Source organism: Chiloscyllium punctatum, chromosome 9 (assembly GCF_047496795.1).
Source record: "Chiloscyllium punctatum isolate Juve2018m chromosome 9, sChiPun1.3, whole genome shotgun sequence".
Classification (NCBI taxonomy): domain Eukaryota; kingdom Metazoa; phylum Chordata; class Chondrichthyes; order Orectolobiformes; family Hemiscylliidae; genus Chiloscyllium; species Chiloscyllium punctatum.
Genome location: NC_092747.1, coordinates 13,906,605 through 13,926,502, shown reverse-complemented (window position 1 = coordinate 13,926,502; position 19,898 = coordinate 13,906,605). Strand labels below are relative to the sequence as shown.

The following is a 19,898-nucleotide window of genomic DNA, read 5'->3' as shown; positions in this document are numbered from 1 at the left end:
ATAAAAATGTGGGGTTAACCTGGTAAAGCTACTTAACAGGACTGCTTGCAGGAAATGATAGGCAGAGCTAAGTGATTCCACAACAAACGGATCAGAAGGAGCTTTAGAAAGAGCACTAAAAGTGTTGGTGCTGTAAATACCGAAGCTGAGGAGGAGGAAGTGGCTTCTAAAATATCAACACGAACAATGGTGGAGTCGTCCAACACATCAATGCAAAGATGAGGCTCAAGTGTTCACAGAAATCTTCATCTAGAAATGCTGAGTGGATGATCCATCTCGACTTCCTCCAGTGGTCCCCAGAATCACTGAAACCAGTCTTCAGCCAATTCAATTTACTCCACATGATGTCAACAAATGGTTGGAGACACTAGATAGTTCAAACGCTATGGCCCCTAACAATATTCCCGCAATAATTCCAAAGAACTAAAAGCTCCAGAACTTGCCACTACTCTAACAAAGCTAAATTGTGCAGGTATGTCCTGCACACAAGCAGGAGAAATCCAAATCAGCCAATTACCACCCCATCAGTCTACTTTTGGTTATCAGTAAAAAGTGATGGAAAGTATCAATAGTGCTATCAAGCAACACCTGTTTAGTGACGCCCAGTTTGGGTCCCACCAGAGCCACTTAGCTCCTGACCTCATTACAACCTTGGTTCAAACATGGACAAAAGAGCTGAATTGCAAAGGCTAGGTGCGAGCGACAGCCCTTGACATCAATGCTGCATTTGATTAAGCGTAGCGTCAAGAACCCTAGCATTACCTGAACTTGTACCCCAGATTGTGATTTATGTACAAGGACTCCCAAATCCATCTATGATTTGACTGCAGGAAGCTTTCTCCATTTTAACAACATTCACCTCCCTTACTCTTCCTGACAAAACGCATAACTCTACACTTGCTCATATTTGTATTTCATCTTCCAAGGTTTTGGCACAGACCTGTCTATATCCCTCTGCAAGTTCTTTGGAGCAGACTTGCCACTTGCCTTCACACGTATTTTTGTGTCATACGCAAACTTGCCCATAGTACATTTGCTTTCCTCATACAAATAATTAGTAGATTCATTGCAAGAAGTGAAGGTCCCATCACTGATCTCTGTGGCACACCACTTGTTATATCTTGCCAACAGGAAATGTACCCATTTGTGCTTCCAGTTTCCTATCCAATCTTCTAACCATGGTAACTATTGGGTGTAACCACTACATCATGAGCCTTTATTTTCCATAAAAATCCTTGATGTTTCACCTTACCAAATGCATTATGCAATCTGAGCAAAGCATTATCACTAATTCCCTGAGCCAGTCAAAAACAACCCAACTATTCCAATTCCATTTTCCAGCACTTGGACCAGAACACACTGTGCATTCGCATCCCAAGTCTGCATCTAAATAGTTCTTAAATGTTGAGGGTTTCTGCCTCTACCACCCTTAGTGAGTTTTGAGAAGATATGGAGCTCAGATTGAGGTTCTGCATGTAGGTTTGCTCGCTGAGCTGGAAGGTTCATTTTCAGAAGTTTCATCACCATACCAGATAATATCTTCAGGTGAGCCTCCGGACGAAGCACTGCTTATGATTCCTGCTTTCTATTTATAGAACATAGAACAATACAGCGCAGTACAGGCCCTTCGGCCCTCGATGTTGCGCCGATCAAAGCCCACCTAACCTACACTAACCCACTATCCTCCATATACCTATCCAATGCCCGCTTAAATACCCATAAAGAGGGAGAGTCCACTACTGCTACTGGCAGGGCATTCCATGATCTTACGACTCGCTGAGTGAAGAACCTACCCCTAACATCAGTCCTATATCTACCCCCCCTTAATTTAAAGCTATGCCCCCTTGTAATAGCTGACTCCATATGTGGAAAAAGGTTCTCGCTGTCAACCCTATCTAACCCCCTAATCATCTTGTACACCTCTATCAAATCACCCCTAAACCTTCTTTTCTCCAAAGAAAACAACCCCAAGTGCCTCAGCCTTTCCTCATAGGATCTTCCTACCATACCAGGCAACATCCTGGTAAACTTCCTCTGCACCCGTTCCAGTGCCTCCACATCCTTCCTATAGTATGGCGACCAAAACTGCACACAATATTCCAGATGCGGCCGCACCAGAGTCTTATACAACTGCAGCATGACCTCAGGACTCCGGAACTCCATTCCTCTACCAATAAAAGCCAGTACGCCATATGCCTTCTTCACTGCACTATTTACTGCACTATTTATATATTTGGGTTTCTTTGGGTTGGTGATGTCATTTCCTGTGTGATGTCATTTCCGGTTATTTTTCTCAGGGGGTGGTAAATGGGTACCCAATGAACACAGTCCGCCAATTTCTCAGCAACAAACCCAAACAAGCAGACAAAACGTGTCCACAAACCCTAGACACACTCCCCTACATCAAAGACATCTTGGAAATGACCAGACTACTCAGACCCTTGGCATCACAATAGCCCACATACCCACTAATACATTAAAACAGCAGCGAATGAACTTACAAACAAGCAAAACTAATATCATTTATAAAATACCATGCAAGAACTGTAACAAACACTACATTGGACAAATAGGCAGAAAACTAGCCACCAGGATACACAAACATCAACTAGCCACAAAACGACATGACCCTCTCTCACTAGTACAGATTATGTACAGAGAAGGAAGGACACCACTTTGACTGGGACAATACATCCATCCTAGGACAAGCCAAACAAAGACATACATGAGAATTCCTAGAAGTGTGGCATTCCAAATAGAGTTCTATCAACAAACACATTGACTTGGATCTCATTGACCACCCCCTGAGAAAAAGAACAGGAAATGACATCACCACAGGAAATGGCTTCCACAGGAAATGACATCACCAATCCAAAGAAACCCAAACATATAAATAGACGGCAGGAAGCATCAGCAATGCTTCGTCTGGAGGCTCACTGAAGAGGTTACCTAATATGGAAATGAAACGTTTGAAAATGAACCTTCCAGCTCAGCAAGCAAACCTATGTCCAGATATATCTCCCTTACATACTGAGTGTCCCAGATTGCCACCACCCTTTGAATGAAATGTTTTCCGTTATATCCTCATATTTTAAGCAATAATTTAACAGCTAATTTCAATCTAAGATCTAGTCTGTTCTTTAATTGAGCAACTGACTGAACGTTGCTGTTTTGTTTGGGTGCAATTTAATTGTGCTTGGAATTTTCTTGAATCTTCCCTTCCTTCGATTTCTGGGATTTCCACAATGTTACTTTGTGAAACACCTGCTCAACACTGTGGAGTTTGCACGTTCTCCCCGTGTCTGCGTGGGTTTCCTCCGGGTGCTCCGGTTTCCTCCCACAGTCCAAAGATATGCAGGTCAGGTGGATTGGCCATGCTAAATTGCCAGTAGTGTTAGGTAAGGGGTAGATGTAGGGGTATAGGTGGGTTGCGCTTCAGTGGGGCGGTGTGGACTTGTTGGGCCGAAGGGCCTGTTTCCACACTGTACGTAATCTAAAGAGTTCTACCACGCTCAAAGACACAGTAATTTTAACTCCTTCATCTTTATTCTGGGCCCTGGAGTGAGACAGAATGATCGTCCAGGTGCACAGAGACATGAGTTCACGGTCATCTTTTGAACAGCAGTTTCTTATTGAACTTATACAGTCAGTTTATCGAGAGGAGCATCCAGATAAGGCGATATACATATTAATTGGGTGACTGTTACAATCAGTGAGCTTCAACAGTAAAAGATTAAGCCATCTGCTGTTACACAATGAATAACTGTGCAGGTCAGGTGAATTGGCCATGCTAAATTGCCCGTAGTGTTAGGTAAGGGGTAGATATAGGGGTATGGGTGGGTTACGCTTCGGCGGGGCGGTGTGGACTTGTTGGGCCGAAGGGCCTGTTTCCACACTGTAAGTAATCTAATCTAATCTAAAAAAAAACTGACTTCACATAATGAATACTTTTCACCTTGTTAAACTAACCTTACATACTGAGGTGTTTCTAGCATTGTTAAATGGTTCTATATAATGAATGCTTTTCCAACTTGTTAACCCATTACCTTTGCCTCCAGCACCCCATTGTTAGTTATAAGCTGTTATCGGACCTGAGTCATGCTCAGCTGAACCTCTTGTTTAACTCTTGCCCTGCCTGCACCCAGCTGAACCTTGTTTCACAAAACTCAGAACTTAACTCTTTCCCTGGCTACTTATATCCTATACACATTCTCATTTCCTCCTTTTATCATTTCATGATAAACAATGGCATTACTAGCTTTCATAAGACTCTGACAGCTAGTATTTAAGCTATTGGCACACACCATTCAATGATTAGAACAAAAATTACTAGTCTGTTACAGTAATGAGAGTTTGAAGAATCCTCCCATGTGGGGAAAAACAAACACCAGTAATGTTCTTAACTCCAGTCCTTAATGACCACTCCATCCCCTCTAAGTCGAATGGAAAGGAGCCAGTTCTCCTAAATCTCCTTCAGTAAAGTCCAACTTGAAAACAAAATTCAGTCTGTCCTTGAGCATCACTCCACAGAAAAATCTGATTTCTTAGATAAGGGCAATTAAATGCTTAACAAAGCTGATGAGACTTCCATCTTTCCAGAGATGCTTCAGATGGAGGGTACCAGCGCATCAGAGTGTGCAGTGCAGCAGCTGCAACTGCAGGCTAGATGAATGCAGCATTCTTTGCTGCTTCTGCTCCCACTCTGCTGAAAATGTAACAAAGATAACTGGCTGTTTTGATGTTAGCTTGATCAGTGAACCTTCATATCCCTTAAATGATCAAAAGACCAGGTAAAACTCACGTGGTTTAAAGTCCATAGGAAAGCCATTGACAAAAGCGTACCGACCTTCTCTTCATTGCTAGTTTCTTCACTTTTCGTGCTCGTGTCTGGGAAGCTGATTGAATCCATTGGATCAGGTTGTGGGGGGTGTTGGGTGGTGGCCCGAAGGAGTGCTTTACCTGGGAATGGCGAAACTCCAGAGACGATGCTAGCTGCTGAAAGTATCTTTTCATTTCCTTTCTTGTTCCTTCCTTGCCAACATGGTTATCAGTATGAAGACAGTCACACATTTAACTACACTAAATTGCCTATTTCAACCGCCTTCAAATTTCTGAAGTCTATGACTCTGTTCACTATTTATGACATTATCACGTTTTATACAATCCATAAACTTCTAAATTGAATTGTTTAGGCAGTACAGTCAGTTATAAACAACAATCAATGGTCCTAAAATCAAACCCTCTGGTACCTCTTACAGATTATTCAAAAATTATTTTCCTTTAACAAATTGATACTTGGCTAATGTGAAAGCTGTCAGGAAAAGTATTTCAAAAGTCTGGAACAGCAAGAAAACAACAAAATGTTTTACAATTGAAGAGGCAATTTCAGTTCGGATTTAAATCTCAAATATTCGTGGGAAACAAATGCTGAATTTTTAAAATATGTTCTCCAAATGAAACTTCCCAAATAAAAGTCAAAATTACAGTGGCCACTTTGGTAGAGGTCAACACTCTTTGAATTTGCAATATGAAGGGGGCCAGTAAAGTCTTGACAATAATTAACAGAATTTAAACAGCTCAGCCTCAAACTCTAATATTTTCTATAAAATCAAACTCAAAATGCACTCTCTTTTGTGAACACTGCATTAAAAAAAACAAAGATATTTTAATTGAATACTCTCATCTGATTCAAACATGACCACTGACCAACTGTTCCTTTTTAAACAGGTATTGTTGAATTTCAAACACATCAGGGGCTCAAGGTATTCAGTCAACTTGTTTTAAAGTTACAAGTTTTATAATTTTAAAAAGGACATAATGTTGTACAATTTCAATGTAAAAACAAAATCTGCCCCATTGCACAGCCCACATAATATACTGAATTGAGATCCTGATTCAAACAAGGCAAAATAGTCACTTGAAAGGCCTTTCTGAACCAGTATTTTAAACACACCAGAAGTTTTAAATATCAAACACTCTCAGCATGGCACAATTTACATTGAAACTTTCCTTTTTCAACCCAAGTGCTAGTACAACTTTCATTTCAGTTTTCGCATTTATTTTACATCCTCTCACTGAAATTACACTGATAAAGAGAAAGCTCTTACAGCAGACCATATGGCGCCGCAGTCCAAGCCACTCTCTTCCCCCAGAACAAAGACTCAGAGCTTCAAATTTCACCCCGGGGGGCGGGTGGGGGATTTTAACCCTTTTCACCTCACAGGGGCTTGAATCCCACTTAAAACACAGAACACTCGAACCCCAATAAAATACAGAACTCCAACCTTACGTAAACAAAAAGAGCTTGAAGCTCACAAACACAGAAAGCACGAACCTCAGCACAGTGCAGAGGACTTGAACCACAAATCAACCCATCCCAGGGGACTCTAACCCTAGTATTGCGCAGAGGACTCTAACCTCAAGCCAAACCCACTCAGTACTGCTCAGAAGACTCGAAACTCAATCACACCTCCCCTCACCCCAGGGGACTTGAACCCCAGTACCACACAGAGGACTCTAACCTCAACTAAACCCATCCCCGGGGACTTGAACCCCACTGCCGTTCAAAGGATTTGGACCTCACTCACACAACCCTCCCCCAATGCAGCGCAGAGGACTCAAACCTCAATCATAAACACCCCCTACCACTCCAATGTAGCGCCACCACCTTATTTTCCATTACTGATTCACCAAACTCACATGGCTTATAGGACCTAAGTTTACTTTGTTAACGCCTTTCCTTTCTAATCACATAATCATAGAAGTTTTCAATACAAGCGGTGCCCATTTGACCCATTGTGGCTGCACCAGCTCCCCAAAGAGTTACTCAACTTGTCCAATTCTCTAGCCCTAGCTCTGTAGCGCACTAAATTCACCACTTTCAAATATATATCCAGCTGGTTAGAACACAGGAAATAACTTAATTTCAAAATCATGATATCCACTTGAAACTGCAGGTTATAGTTTCAAAACTATGGTACTGCATGTACCCAGAATATGACAATGGAAATGCAGACAAGATTGTGTTCATTTCTGAAACTGAATTTGAACTGGCAACTTTACTTATGTCAGCACAGCAAGAATCAAACACAATATTAATCAAATACTGACCACGTTTGACTGCAAACAAGAATGAACATAGAACTGAACTGCTAATTGTGCACTACTTGCATAGTATTGGCCGTTAGCAGGAGTGAAACTATTGAATATATTATAAGTTTAATACACATTCCCTGGTGATTGTCTAGATACCTGCTTAGATCATAAATGAACGATAAAAACAAGCCAGTAGTGTCATTCTTTCTCTGCCTGTCCAGTTACTCAAATTTGATTTTAACCTGAAGCATCAAAACATTCTCATAAAAGGAATTAATTTTAAAATGTGTTACCTTGTTGGCAAGGTTCAGTGTAATGGCTCAAGGGGGTGAATGGTCTTCTCCTGTTCCTATGCTCCAAAGGATACTGACAGCATCAAGTACTCAACTTTGAAATGTGCTCACCGTGATAAACGCATGAATCACTAGTTGCTTTTCTATCAAATCTAGGAAAAGCAAGCAAGATGAGCCACTTTTCCATGTTTATTTTGTAACGTGAAGTTGGTTTCGTATAAGCCTATTGCAATGAGTGGCCTCAATGTTTCAACCCTGTAAGTATCTGCACACAACATTTCAGTTGGCATATCTGTAAAGAATAGTGATGTCAAGATAAATTGACATATTCTTTATTGTCAAAACCTTAGACTGGTAGAAGATCCAATGAAACATTCCTTGAAGCTGCAATGGAAGAGAAAGAACCAGTTTACTCTATTATGGCGGTCAAAAGACCAGAAGGAATAGGATCACCATTAGAATATTTAGCCCATTAGTCTACTCAACCATTCAATCATGACTGGTATGTTTCTGAACCACATTCTCCTGTCATTTCCATGTACCCCTTGATCCCCTTACCAATAAAGAACCTACTTATCTCGGTCTTAAAGACAATCAATGATTTGGCATCCACAGCCCTCTGCTGCAATGGAGTTTCACAGATTAACATCCTCTGGCTGATGAAATTGCTCACCAGCTCTCAAGAGAGGCTGTGTCCTTGGATAACAATCTCTCCTACTATTGGAAATATCTTCTCCACTTCCCTTCTATCTCGGCCTCTCAGTATTCTGTAAGTTTCAATCAGTTCCCCCTCATCTTTCTAAACTATATCGAGAACAAATCCAGAGTCTTTAACCGCTCCTCATATGACAAGCCCTTCAGCCCCAGGACCATTCTCAAACTTCCTCTGGATCCTCTCCAATGCCAGCACATCATTCCTTAGAAGCAGGGCCCAAAACTGCTCACAATATTCCAAATATGTTTTGACCACAACTTTATGCTACCTCAGCAGTACAACTCTGCTATTGCAATCTATGCTTCTTAAGATGAAAGTAACATTGCACTTGCCTTCCTAACTGTCAATTAAACCTGCACATTCACTTTAAGAGAATCTTGAACTAGGACTTCGAAGTTCCACAGCACTTCAGATTTCCAAAGCCTTTTCCCATTTAGAAAAGAATCTCCTCCTTTTCAGGTGATTGATTGATAATTACCCCTCAGTTAGCTTGGCTACGTTATTAACCTTTTCATGAGACTACTGAACTTTAATACTTGAGTAAGAAAAACAGTTCTATCCCCATGCTTCAAATCCCCCAAACTATTTCCTCAGGCTTTGCCTCACTTCAGATATGATCTCTCCTTCCAGACCATACAAAGCAATAGAAAATTATACATATACCTATGTCTAGTTTTTGAGCTCGATTTACATTCAATTCATCCTTATGTCATTCACAGGTAGATAGGTGAGCTACCATTGATGGAAAGACAAGATACTGATGAGTTATGAATACACAATGCATCTTAAAACAGGAATCTACAATTCTACTAACCACTGGATGGGTTATTCTTGTAATAGCTTCCTTTAATAAGAGAAATCCTAAGACAGACAGTAAAGGAATGCACACGATGCAATAATACAACGCTGCAGTATGATGAAAAGATTTTTATTGATGTGATTAAAGTGATAGACAGCCAGGGATTGCATTAAAAGGCTATTTTAAAACAGCAGTTTAAGCTAATAAATCAAACTTATACCAGAGTTCATGAGGTCATCTCAAAGTACAGATCATGAAGAGAACAGACTTCAAGTCATATGTGCACAAGTTAGTTTGCAAGGATATGCTTAACCTTGAAACTACAAGCCCAACCAACCTGCAAAAAGAAACTGTGCTTAATTCAAACTGGCTAAAGATTTTGGCTTCATTCTCAAGAAATGAAGCATCCATGGAAATCATAGGCAATGTAGTTTTTCTTGTGTGAGCAAAACCAACGTAGTGTACAAAATCCCATGCAAGGACTGTACAAAATATTACATAAGACAAACAGGAAGACAGCTAACGATCCGCATCCATGAACACCAACTAGCCATGAAACTACATGACCAGCTATCCTTAGTAGCCACAGACACAGATGACAAGCAATATGAATTCGACTGGGACAACACTACTATTATAGGACAAGCCAAACAGAGAACAGCCAGGGAATTCCTAGAGGCACGGCACTCATCCACAGATTGAATCAATAAGCAAATCGATCTGGACCCAATATACTGAGCACTGCAACTGACAGCTGGAACTGACAACTGAAAGCGGCAGATTCAAACCACTACAAATGCCGGAGGAAAGATCACAGAAGCGCTTCACAGGAGGCTCCCAAGCACTGAGGATGTCACCTAGACAGGGGACGAAACGTCTGCAACACAAATTCCCAGCTCGGCGAACAGAACCATAACAAGACAGAATTGAATTTGTTTTCTTTCCCCTGTACAGGGTTAGAGAGATTTGGACCTCTGTTTCCATCACTTTTTCAGAAACAGTGTTTTAAAGTATTTTTAAAGCAGTGAGAAACGATTCTTGTTAAATAAGGGGATGAATGGTTATCTGGCATAAATAAGAATATAGATTTCAAATTGGAATCAAATCAGCCATGACCTTATTGAATGATAGAGCAGACCTGAAGGGCTGAATTGCTTATTCTGCTCAACTTGTATGCTCATATAGAATAGTTTTAAGAAGTGAGCCTGCTTTTTCACTTCCATATTTGAGCTAGATTTGGCATAGAGCAGATTCATTTGAGGGCAATTTACACAAGCCTTTGAGGGAGAAGGAAGGAAATAGTTCCAATAGTTTATTTAGGGAAGACAAAGATTGAAGACAAAGAAGCTTGAATGTAGCATTATCACAATCAAATGGCTAGTTTCTGTGACATGAATTTTGTTATCCTCCGTGATTTGAAGTAATTAGAGTAATATTATGCTATGCCCTGCGGCACTGGGTTTCTCCAGTCTAACACGTTGATTCCTTGTGGCCACTTTCACTATATCAGAGGCATTCGACAATTGGTACCGCACTCTGATGAGCTTCTGATACTTTATGCACCCAGACATTGCCACCACACTGTTGCTTCGCTGGCAGCCAATTCCATCGAGGTAGCAATTTCAAAAGCCACCTTGAAATCCACGTCTCTCCATATTATTAGCTTCCCTTGGATGGCCTCATGTCAGAGGCCATAAACCAAATGATCCTGCAAGGCATCTTGGAGGAACCTTCCAAATTTACAATGTTCCACTAACTTCTTTAAGGCAGCCACAGTGTGGGCAATGAACTCTCCTTTCTGCTGTACCGGTGTATAAAAATATAAGTGTTCCACAATCACCAATAACTTTGCATTGCTCTTGGTAGATCTTCTGTGCATGGTTTCTCTAGTTGCAGACTCCTTAGAAACCAGAAGGTCTTGCTCCCAACAGTACTCAACAAAACTGGGATCATTATGTCATCACAAGTCACCTTTAAGTATGCATCAACCTGACCATGGCATTGCAGTCCTATTGCTGTTTGCAATAACATACTGCTGCAAGCTAACATATTCAACACTGTCATACATGAAAAACAACATGAGGGTGCACTTCACTGTGGAGCAAGGTGTCCTAGTGGTCTTCTCAATAATTCCTCCCCAGATCAAAAGGCTCTGCACAACCCTAGGTTTCCCACTAACTGGGTAAATGCAATTTACACTATTTTGCATTTTGCTCTGATCCACTGTTCATGAACATTCAAAAATGGTTAAGATGAGCAGATTTTGAATGTGTGTCTGTGCTCATAGTTGAAGAGTGTATTTTTGCCACTGGATTTGAAATATTAATGCATTTGATCCTTATTTACCTTGTTGTTTACACTATGGTACAAGTCTCTTCATTAAGGCTATAAGCATAGTAAATGTGACATTTACAAGCAATCAATTCAGTTAGAAAAAGTGGGTGTGTCATTGAATTGTTTGCTTCATTGAAGCTTGGAAACTACTTACCTAACAACCATCCTTGATATTAATGGTATTACCAATGAGTCACACATGATCAACATCCTGGGGATTATCATTGACAAGAAATTAAACTGGACTAGCCATATAAATACAGTGGCTACAAGGTTCCAGGCTAGAAATCCAGCAGAGACTAACTCACTTTCTGACTTCCCAAAGCCTGTCCACCATCTACAAGACACAAATCAGGAATGTGATGGAATACTCCCTGCTCGTCAGGTTGAATGCAACTTAACAACCCACAGTACAAAGCAGACCACTTGATTGATACCACATCCACAAACGTTCACTCCTTCTGAGAAAGTGTATGGTAAAAGCAGGCAGGAAAAAAAGAGTTAAGTTCTGAGTTTTGTAAAACAAGAGGTTCAGCTGAGCAGGAGTCAGATCAGATAAGAGCTTACAGTTAACAATGGGGTGCTGGAAGCAAGGGTAATGGGGTAACTAGGTGATATAGCATTCATTATGTAAAGCCATTTAACAATATTGGAAGCATTCAGTAAGTAAGGTCAGCTAACAAGGGGAAAACTATCCATTGTATGAATCCAGTTAATAAGGTTAAGAACATTCATTGGATAACAGTAGAGGGCTTGGTCTCTGCCATTGATATTCGTTGATTGCAATGGTCACCCAATTAATATGTATGTTGCCATATCTGGATGCTCATTCCTGTAAAATGACTATATAGTTCATTGAGAAACTGTTGTTTGAAAGACGACTGGGATCCCATGTCCCTGTGTACATGGGCAATCATTCTCTCTCCCTCCAGGGCACAGAATAAAGATGAAGGAGGTAAAACTCTACTGCGTCTCATAGCGTTTTGCTTTGACTGAAAAGGGGAACTGGCCGACACTCCACCAAAGGTCAGTATCTGTAACAAGATGCATTGCAGAAATTCTCCAAGACTCCTTAGACAAAACCTTCCAACTCATGATTACTACCATTTAGGAGAGCAATGGTAGTAGATACATGGGAACACCACCACTGCAAGTTGCCATCCTGCCCTGGGAATATACTGCCGTTCCTTCAGTGTCGCTGGGTCAAAATCTCTCCTTAACAGTATTGTGGATCTGCCTTAAAGTGAATTGCAGCACTTCAAGGAGGAATCTTATCAAGACCTCCTCAAGGACAACTAGAAATAAATGTCAGCCAACAAGCGAAGTCCACACCTTATGGATGAATGAAAAAAGTTGAGAAAAGGGTAATGACTGATTGACAATTCAACTTTGACTGGTCGACATGCCATGGTCAACACAATGTTTGTTTTTAAGCTTTGAAATAAATCTAAGAAGGATATGCTATGTAGTGAGAATGCTACATAGAAACAAACTTTAAAAAAAAGAAAAACATGGTAAGCAGAAATGAACACAGGTGGCCTCATGATAATGTCACTTTTCCAGAACCCCAAGCTAAGATTCTAAGACCACAAGTTCAAATCCCACCATGGCAGATGGTTAAATCAGAATTCAACAAAAAACCCTGGAAAAACAAGCTAGCCTAATGGCAACCATGCCATCACTGCCGATTGATGTCAAATCCTACCTAATTCACTAATGTTGTTTAAGAGAAGGAAATTTGCCACCTCAATTTGGTCTGGCTTACATGTGACTCCAGACAAACAGTAAAATGCTTAATTATTAACTGCCTTTTGGCCATCTTGCCCTCATCATATAATTTTTATTTAAATTGGTTATACATATTTTCATACTTCTGACAGAGGATCTATATGAATACTTGTCTCCACAGCTCAGTGTGCAAGCAGAAACTTCCACCAATCCAGAGTAGTTGGATTTTCCCTGGGAGTCCCCAAAACTGTCTATGAAAAGCAGAGGACAAAATGCCACAAACTGAAAAACCAACATTTTTCTAACATGAGAAGTTAAAGAAATACACAGGCTCATGATTTATGCACTGCCACCTTAAACAAATGAATTTATTGAGAGCTTTCTACCACCTCAAAATGTCATAAAGTACTCCACAGAAAGGACAAATGAAGAACTGTCACTTGACTACTCATCAAGAGATCCAGGCTATTGCTCTACAGACATTGGTTGGAATCCCAAGATGACAGGAGGTGAAATGTGAATTCAATTAACAAGTATGGAAGTAAAAGCAGACCTTTAGATGGGTCCTCTTGTGGTGCAGTGGTAGTCTCCCTACTCCAGGACCGAGCGACCCAGATTCAAGTTCCACCTGCCCCAGAGGTGAGTAACAACATCTCTGAACAGAGTAATTAGAGAAATAGATTAAGTGTAAAGAAAATCCAAAAATATTTAGAGAGATAAAAACTAAAAGAAGACTTTAAGAGCTTTTGTCGGATTCTATAACAATGGTGGTTACAGTTGACAGACCTTCAAAGAAATTTTTCAAAGTGCTCAGCAAAAGTATACTCCAATGAGAAGGAAGTACTGTAAGGGGAGGGGCAACCTGCCATAGAGTCATGGAGATGTTCAGCATGGAAACAAGACCCTTCGGTCCAATTCGCCCATGCCAACCAGATATCCCAACCCAATCTAGTCCCACCTGCCAGCACCCGGCCCATATCCCTCCAAACCCTTCCTATTCATATATCTATCCAAATGCCTCTTGAATGTTGCAATTGTATATCCTCCACCACTTCCTCTGGTAGCTCATTCCATACACGCACCACCCTCTGTATGAAATAGTTGCCCTGTAGATCTCTTTTGTGTCTTTCCCCTCTCACCCTAAACCTATGCCCTCTAGTTCTGAACACCCCCAGGAAAAGACTTTACCCATTTAATTTTATAAATCTCTATAAGGTCACCCCTCAGCCTCCGACGTTCCAGGGAAAACAGCCCCAGCCTGTTCAGCCTCTCCCTATAGCTCAAATTCTCCAACCCTGGCAAACTCCTTGTAAATCTTTTCTGGACCCTTTCAAGTTTCACAACATCTTTCCGACAGGAAGGAGACCAGACCTGCATGCAATATTCCAACAGTGGCATGGGTGTCCATGGAAATAAGGCAGGCTATCAAAGTGAAAGAGAAGGCACATAAAGTGGCTAAACACAGCAAGAATCTAGAAGATTAGGAAAACTGTAAAGGTCAACTAAAAGCCACAAAAAAAGCTACAAAGTAAAGTAAGAAAGGGTATGAGAAAAAACTAGCACGGAATATAAAGACAGATAACAAAGGTTTCTATAAATATATAAAACAGAGTGGCAGTTAGATATGGGATATGATGAAATGGCTGAGGCATTGAAGAGGTACTTTGCATTGCTCATCACAGCGGAGGGTACTATTAATATGCCAGTAAGTGACAAAGAGACGAAGTAGGTGAGGACCTGGAAACAATTATTATTACGGAAGAGCTAGTGTTGGGTAAGCTAATGGAGCTAAGGATAGATAGGTCTCCTGGCCCTGATGGAATGCATCTCATTACTGGTGGTAATTTTCCAAAATTTGCTGGACTCTGGGGCAGTCCCAGCAAATGTGACATCACTGTTAAAAATGGAAAGGAGACAAAAGATGGGGAATTATACTCCAGCGAGCTTAACCTCTGTAGTGGGGAATACACTCAAGCATCTTATCAAGGAAGAAATAGAAGCGCATCTCGAAAGAAACCGCCCCATTGTACAGACGCAGCATAGGTTCATGAATGGCTAGTCATGCTTCACAAGTCTTTTGGAATTCTACGAAGTATTTCAAGCAAGGTGAACAATGGGGACCCATGAGGCTGCTACATAAGATAAAGACACATGGTGTTAGCATGGATAGAGGATTGGTTAACTGACAGGAAGCAAAGAGTAGGGATAAATGAGTGCTATTCTGGCTGGCAATCAGTGACGAATGGTGTGTCTCTGGGATCAGTGCTGGGACCACAATTATTTACAATTAATATAGATGATTTGGAGTTGGAGACCACGCGTATGGTGTCAAAGTTTGCCAATGACACTAAGATGAGTGGCAGAGCAAAGTGCACAGAGGACTGTGAACTTTGCAGAGGAGCATAGATACATTGAGTAAGTGGGCAAAGGTCTGGCAGATGGAATACAATGTTAGTAAACGTTAAGTCATACATTTTGGTAGGAGTAACAGACTATTACTTGAATGGTAATATTGACTCCAGACCCCATAAAGTTTCATGAATTCAAGTCAAGTATGGGCAAAGAAAACTTGATTGCCACCTACTGCCATTGCTCAGCGAATTAATCGGTTCTCCTCTATGTTCAATACAATTTGACAGGGCATACCAAGGTAAACAAGGGTGCAGAATTTGCTCTCGGTGAGGAAGTTCCATGTTGGTTACCAGGAGTGTTCAGTGGCACCCAAACAGACTGACCTGTCCCTGTACTAAAGTGGGCCTTTAGCAAATGGTGACAAAGGTAACAAGAGAAAAAGTACTACTTGATCTTGTCCTCATTACATCGGTCTGATGCAGATCCTCATCATAGTATTTACAGCAATGCCTAATTATAAAACCCCACCTTCACATTCAGGATATGATCCATCACATTGTGTGGTCTAACACCATGCTGAAGGATCAATTTTGAATACTGCTTGTCATTCAACACTGAGCATCCATAAAGGTAACTTCTCATGACTCCTGAAATTTTCTTTCAACAAAGATGAATTGCTGACAGCCATAGAATGTTGATAAACATCCAGCTAATTTGGAACAACTTGGACTTCAGTGGTCACAGTCTTTCACAGATAGAAAGAAACACTGGCATCTGGAAATTCTATCACTTAGGAGCTTCTTGCACCTTCAAGGTGTCACTACTATTCTGACTTCTGGGTCCACAATAACAGAATTCCCAGGCCAAAAAGAGTTGCTAGGAAACAATTAGCATAGCCCAGGGCAATGTTCCCTTCAATCTTTTTTCCACCTGTGTATGTCTCCAGGATGCAAAGGGCTTCCCAGTGGCTGCATAGTTCAGAGGGATCTTTGACCCTTCATCCTCTCAAAGGTAGATTTTTTTCCCCCATAATTAAAAAGAAGCCATCTCTTATTGCTTAGCTTAGCTGTTTTGCGAATGTGAGTTGATTTGCAGAAAAACAGCAGGATGCTTATAAGCACAAAAACGTTTGACTTCTGCAAATAGCAGATGGGTTAGGTAATAATACTCATTTAACAAGCCAGCACAGGCACGATGTGCCGAATGACCCCCTTCAGTGTCAGAACATTTCTATGACCCTATGGGTCACAGCCCATTTACTGAACAAAATTCCAAGAAATCACATGATACTGCTCAATTCAGAAAATATCCAAACAACTCTATGGTTTCCAGTGTCCTTCAAAGTCCTTAAACATGGATATGGATTCTCAGTTCTCACACTACAGCAATGTTGCATCCAGCTGTGAATGGTGTTAGACAATTAAATAATTACCTGGGGGATATGACTCCACAAATATTCTCAGCATCATTCTGGCTTACTGATCAAGAATTCATCTATCTCAGCCTTAAGTATACACAAGCACTCTCTGGTAAGGTGTTGCAGAGACTCAACCCTTCAAGAGAAGGAATGCCCCATCATCTCAGTCTTAAATTGGCATCCTTTACTTCTTGGGGAAACATCAAAGAATGTGGCTGACGCTTATCTGCCCTCTGGGCAATTAGGAATGGGCAGTAAATGGTCTAGCCCATGATGCCCTCATCCGATGAATGAATAAAAAACTCCTCTCTACATTTACCCTATCAAGCCCCTTAAAAATCACATGTTTCGATGAGATCTCTCATTCTTCTAAACTCCAGCGAGTAGAGTTCCAATATATTTAAATCTTTGCAGATAAGGCAATTCCTCCATACTGGCATCATCCTCATGAATTTTCTCTGAACTGCCTCCAATGAAACAATATCTTTCCTTCAACAAAGGGGATCAAAACTGCTCATAGTACTCTAGATATGGTCTCACCAGCACAGTTGCAGTAAGATTTCCCAAATCTATACTCCAACCCCATTGAAATAAAGGCCAACATTCTACTCGCCTTCCCAATTATGTGCTGCACCTGTGTCCTAGCTTTGTGTTTCTTGCACAAGTACACCCAAATCCCTATTCAAAAGCTGCAGCTTTTTACAGTCTTTCTCCATTAAAAGATGTATTAAATACAAATAGATAAAATAAATATAACTAAATAGAAATAAATTGTTAAACAAATATTAGTTTAAATTTTAAAAAGACAAGGCTGAAGCATTTACAACAATCTTCACACAGATAGGTTTAATGGCTGATCCATCGTGGCCTCCTGAGATTCTCCACTATCACAGATGCCAGTTTTCAGTTATTTCAATTCATGCTACCAATAAACAGTTGAATGCATTGGACATTGCAAAGGCTATGGGGCCTAACTATATTTTGGCTACAATACTGAAGACATGTTCGCCAGAACTAGCTGTGCCCATAGAAAAGCTGTTCCAATACAGCCATAACACGGACATCCACCTGGTAATGTGGAAAACTGCCAGGGAATGTCCTGTCCACAACAAGGAAGACAAATGCAACCTGTCCAATCCCTATCCATTCCTGATGAAGGGCTTTTGCCTGAAATGTTGATTTTCCTGCTCCTCGGATGCTGCCTGACCTGCGGTGCTTTTCCAACATCACTCTAATCTAAACACCTATCCAATCCTATCAATCTTTTGTTTTGTAAATTTGTTAAATTTTGTAAATGGGGGAGGCGTTGGCCCAGTGGTATAATCACTGGACTGTCAATCCATAAAGAACAAAGTGAAAACTGCAGATGCTGGAGAAAAGATTCGAAAAGTGAGGTGCTGTAAAAGGCCTTCATAACCCTCGTCCTGATGAAGGGCTTATGCCCAAAACACCGATTTCTCCTGCTCCTCGGATGCTGCCTGACCTGCTGTGATTTGCCAGCGCCATACTTTTTGTCTGTTAATCCATAAACCCAGGCAATGTTCTGGAGACACAGGTTGAATCCCACCATGTCAGATCATGGAATTTGAATTCAGTAAAGAAAAAGCCAGGAACTAAGTGTCAAATGATGACCATGAATCTACTGTTGATTGCTGGAAAAAACCCATCTGGTTTACTAACGTCCAGATGGAAACTGCCATGCTTACCTGGTCTGGCCTATGTGTGACTCCAGATCCACATCCATGTGGTTGACAGTTAACTACCCTCTGGGGGTAATAGGCAATAAATGCTCTGCTAGCCAGCGATGCCCACATCTTGTGAATAATTTTTTAAAAATCATGTGATATGGGCGTCACATAGGTCAACATTTATTGTCCAATCCAAATCGGTTGTTAGAAAGATATTCAGCTGCCTTCTTGAAGGATTGCAGTCTATATGGTGGAGATGCATCCATCATGCTATTCGGCAGGAAATTCCAGGATTTTGACCAAGCAATAGTGAAGGAACAGTGATGGAGTTCCAAGACTGGATGGTCTGTTACCACATGTAGACCAGACCAGGTTAGGATAGCAAATTTCCTCTCCTAGAACACATTAGTGAACCAGATGGGTTTTAAAAAGGTAACCAACTTGACAGTATGGTCACCATTAGGCTATGTCCTCAGAATATTAACTGGTGTCCTGGATTACTGACCCAATGATATTACCACTATACACTGTACCCCAGGAAAGATTAATAAAAAAGGGGAGAAAAATAATCTGTGGACAGCTTCAAGCGTTTGGTCCAGCTATTGTAAGCAGTACTTAAAACTTCAACAGAGCGATTGCCAAGTTTGCTGAAAAGCCCGTTAAGTACATCAGATACTACCCGCCCTTTGAAAGCTGCTAGGTACTAGTTCAGCTTTGTTTCCTCTAGTGGGCTGTAACTGTCATTGCCAACTGTTTCAACCAGCTACATTGAGCCTTCTTGTTCATACTTATCTTACTGGTGTTTCCAGTTCACCTGTTTACTTTTATTCGTTCATGGAATGTGAAAAGCCAGGATTCATTGGTAATACCACAATGCCCTTGATTGGTAATCTGTACCAATTTAGAAGATAACCAGCGGCTAGTAAGCAAGTAATGAAAGTACGCACATTGATCAAGAAATACATACACCAAGAAAATCATTAACAAGAGTGCATTCCTAACTAAGCCCACCAGTCCATTTTTGATTTAATCACTAAAAATGTAATTAGCCACCCATGAATTCTCAATTTAAGCCTTATGTAGGTCATGCAATCAAAAACACTGCTTTAGGGTCTGAACCAGCTATGTTTACAGTTGTTCAAAATTAATTTAGAACACTTCGAAGTTTAAAACTCAACATAACTCTCACTGGTTTAGACCAGTAACTCATACGAACTTTGCCATAGAACCTTTGCGTTTTCTCATTCTTTCATCAATAGTTTGGACAGAAAAACACACTGGCAGAAGTCTAGCCCACAGCACTGACTCTTCATAATTCTGGTTCTTTAATCTATAGTTAATGGAAAAATAACATTCAAAGTGTCAGGCCTGGCTGAGCTCAATCCTGTTCTACACTAATAGCAGTCCTTAAACATCAATCAATAATAAACGCAAAGATCATCCTTCCTTTTACTCAGTCTAACAGTAGCAAGGCCAA

General features: G+C 40.8%; 1 protein-coding gene across 1 annotated transcript in view; it reads right to left on the bottom strand.

The window, feature by feature from the left end:
• The window catches only part of prkx (protein kinase X-linked), a 103,589-nt gene that overhangs the window by 62,446 nt on the left and 21,245 nt on the right, over positions 1 to 19,898 (bottom strand). The window lies entirely within an intron of this gene.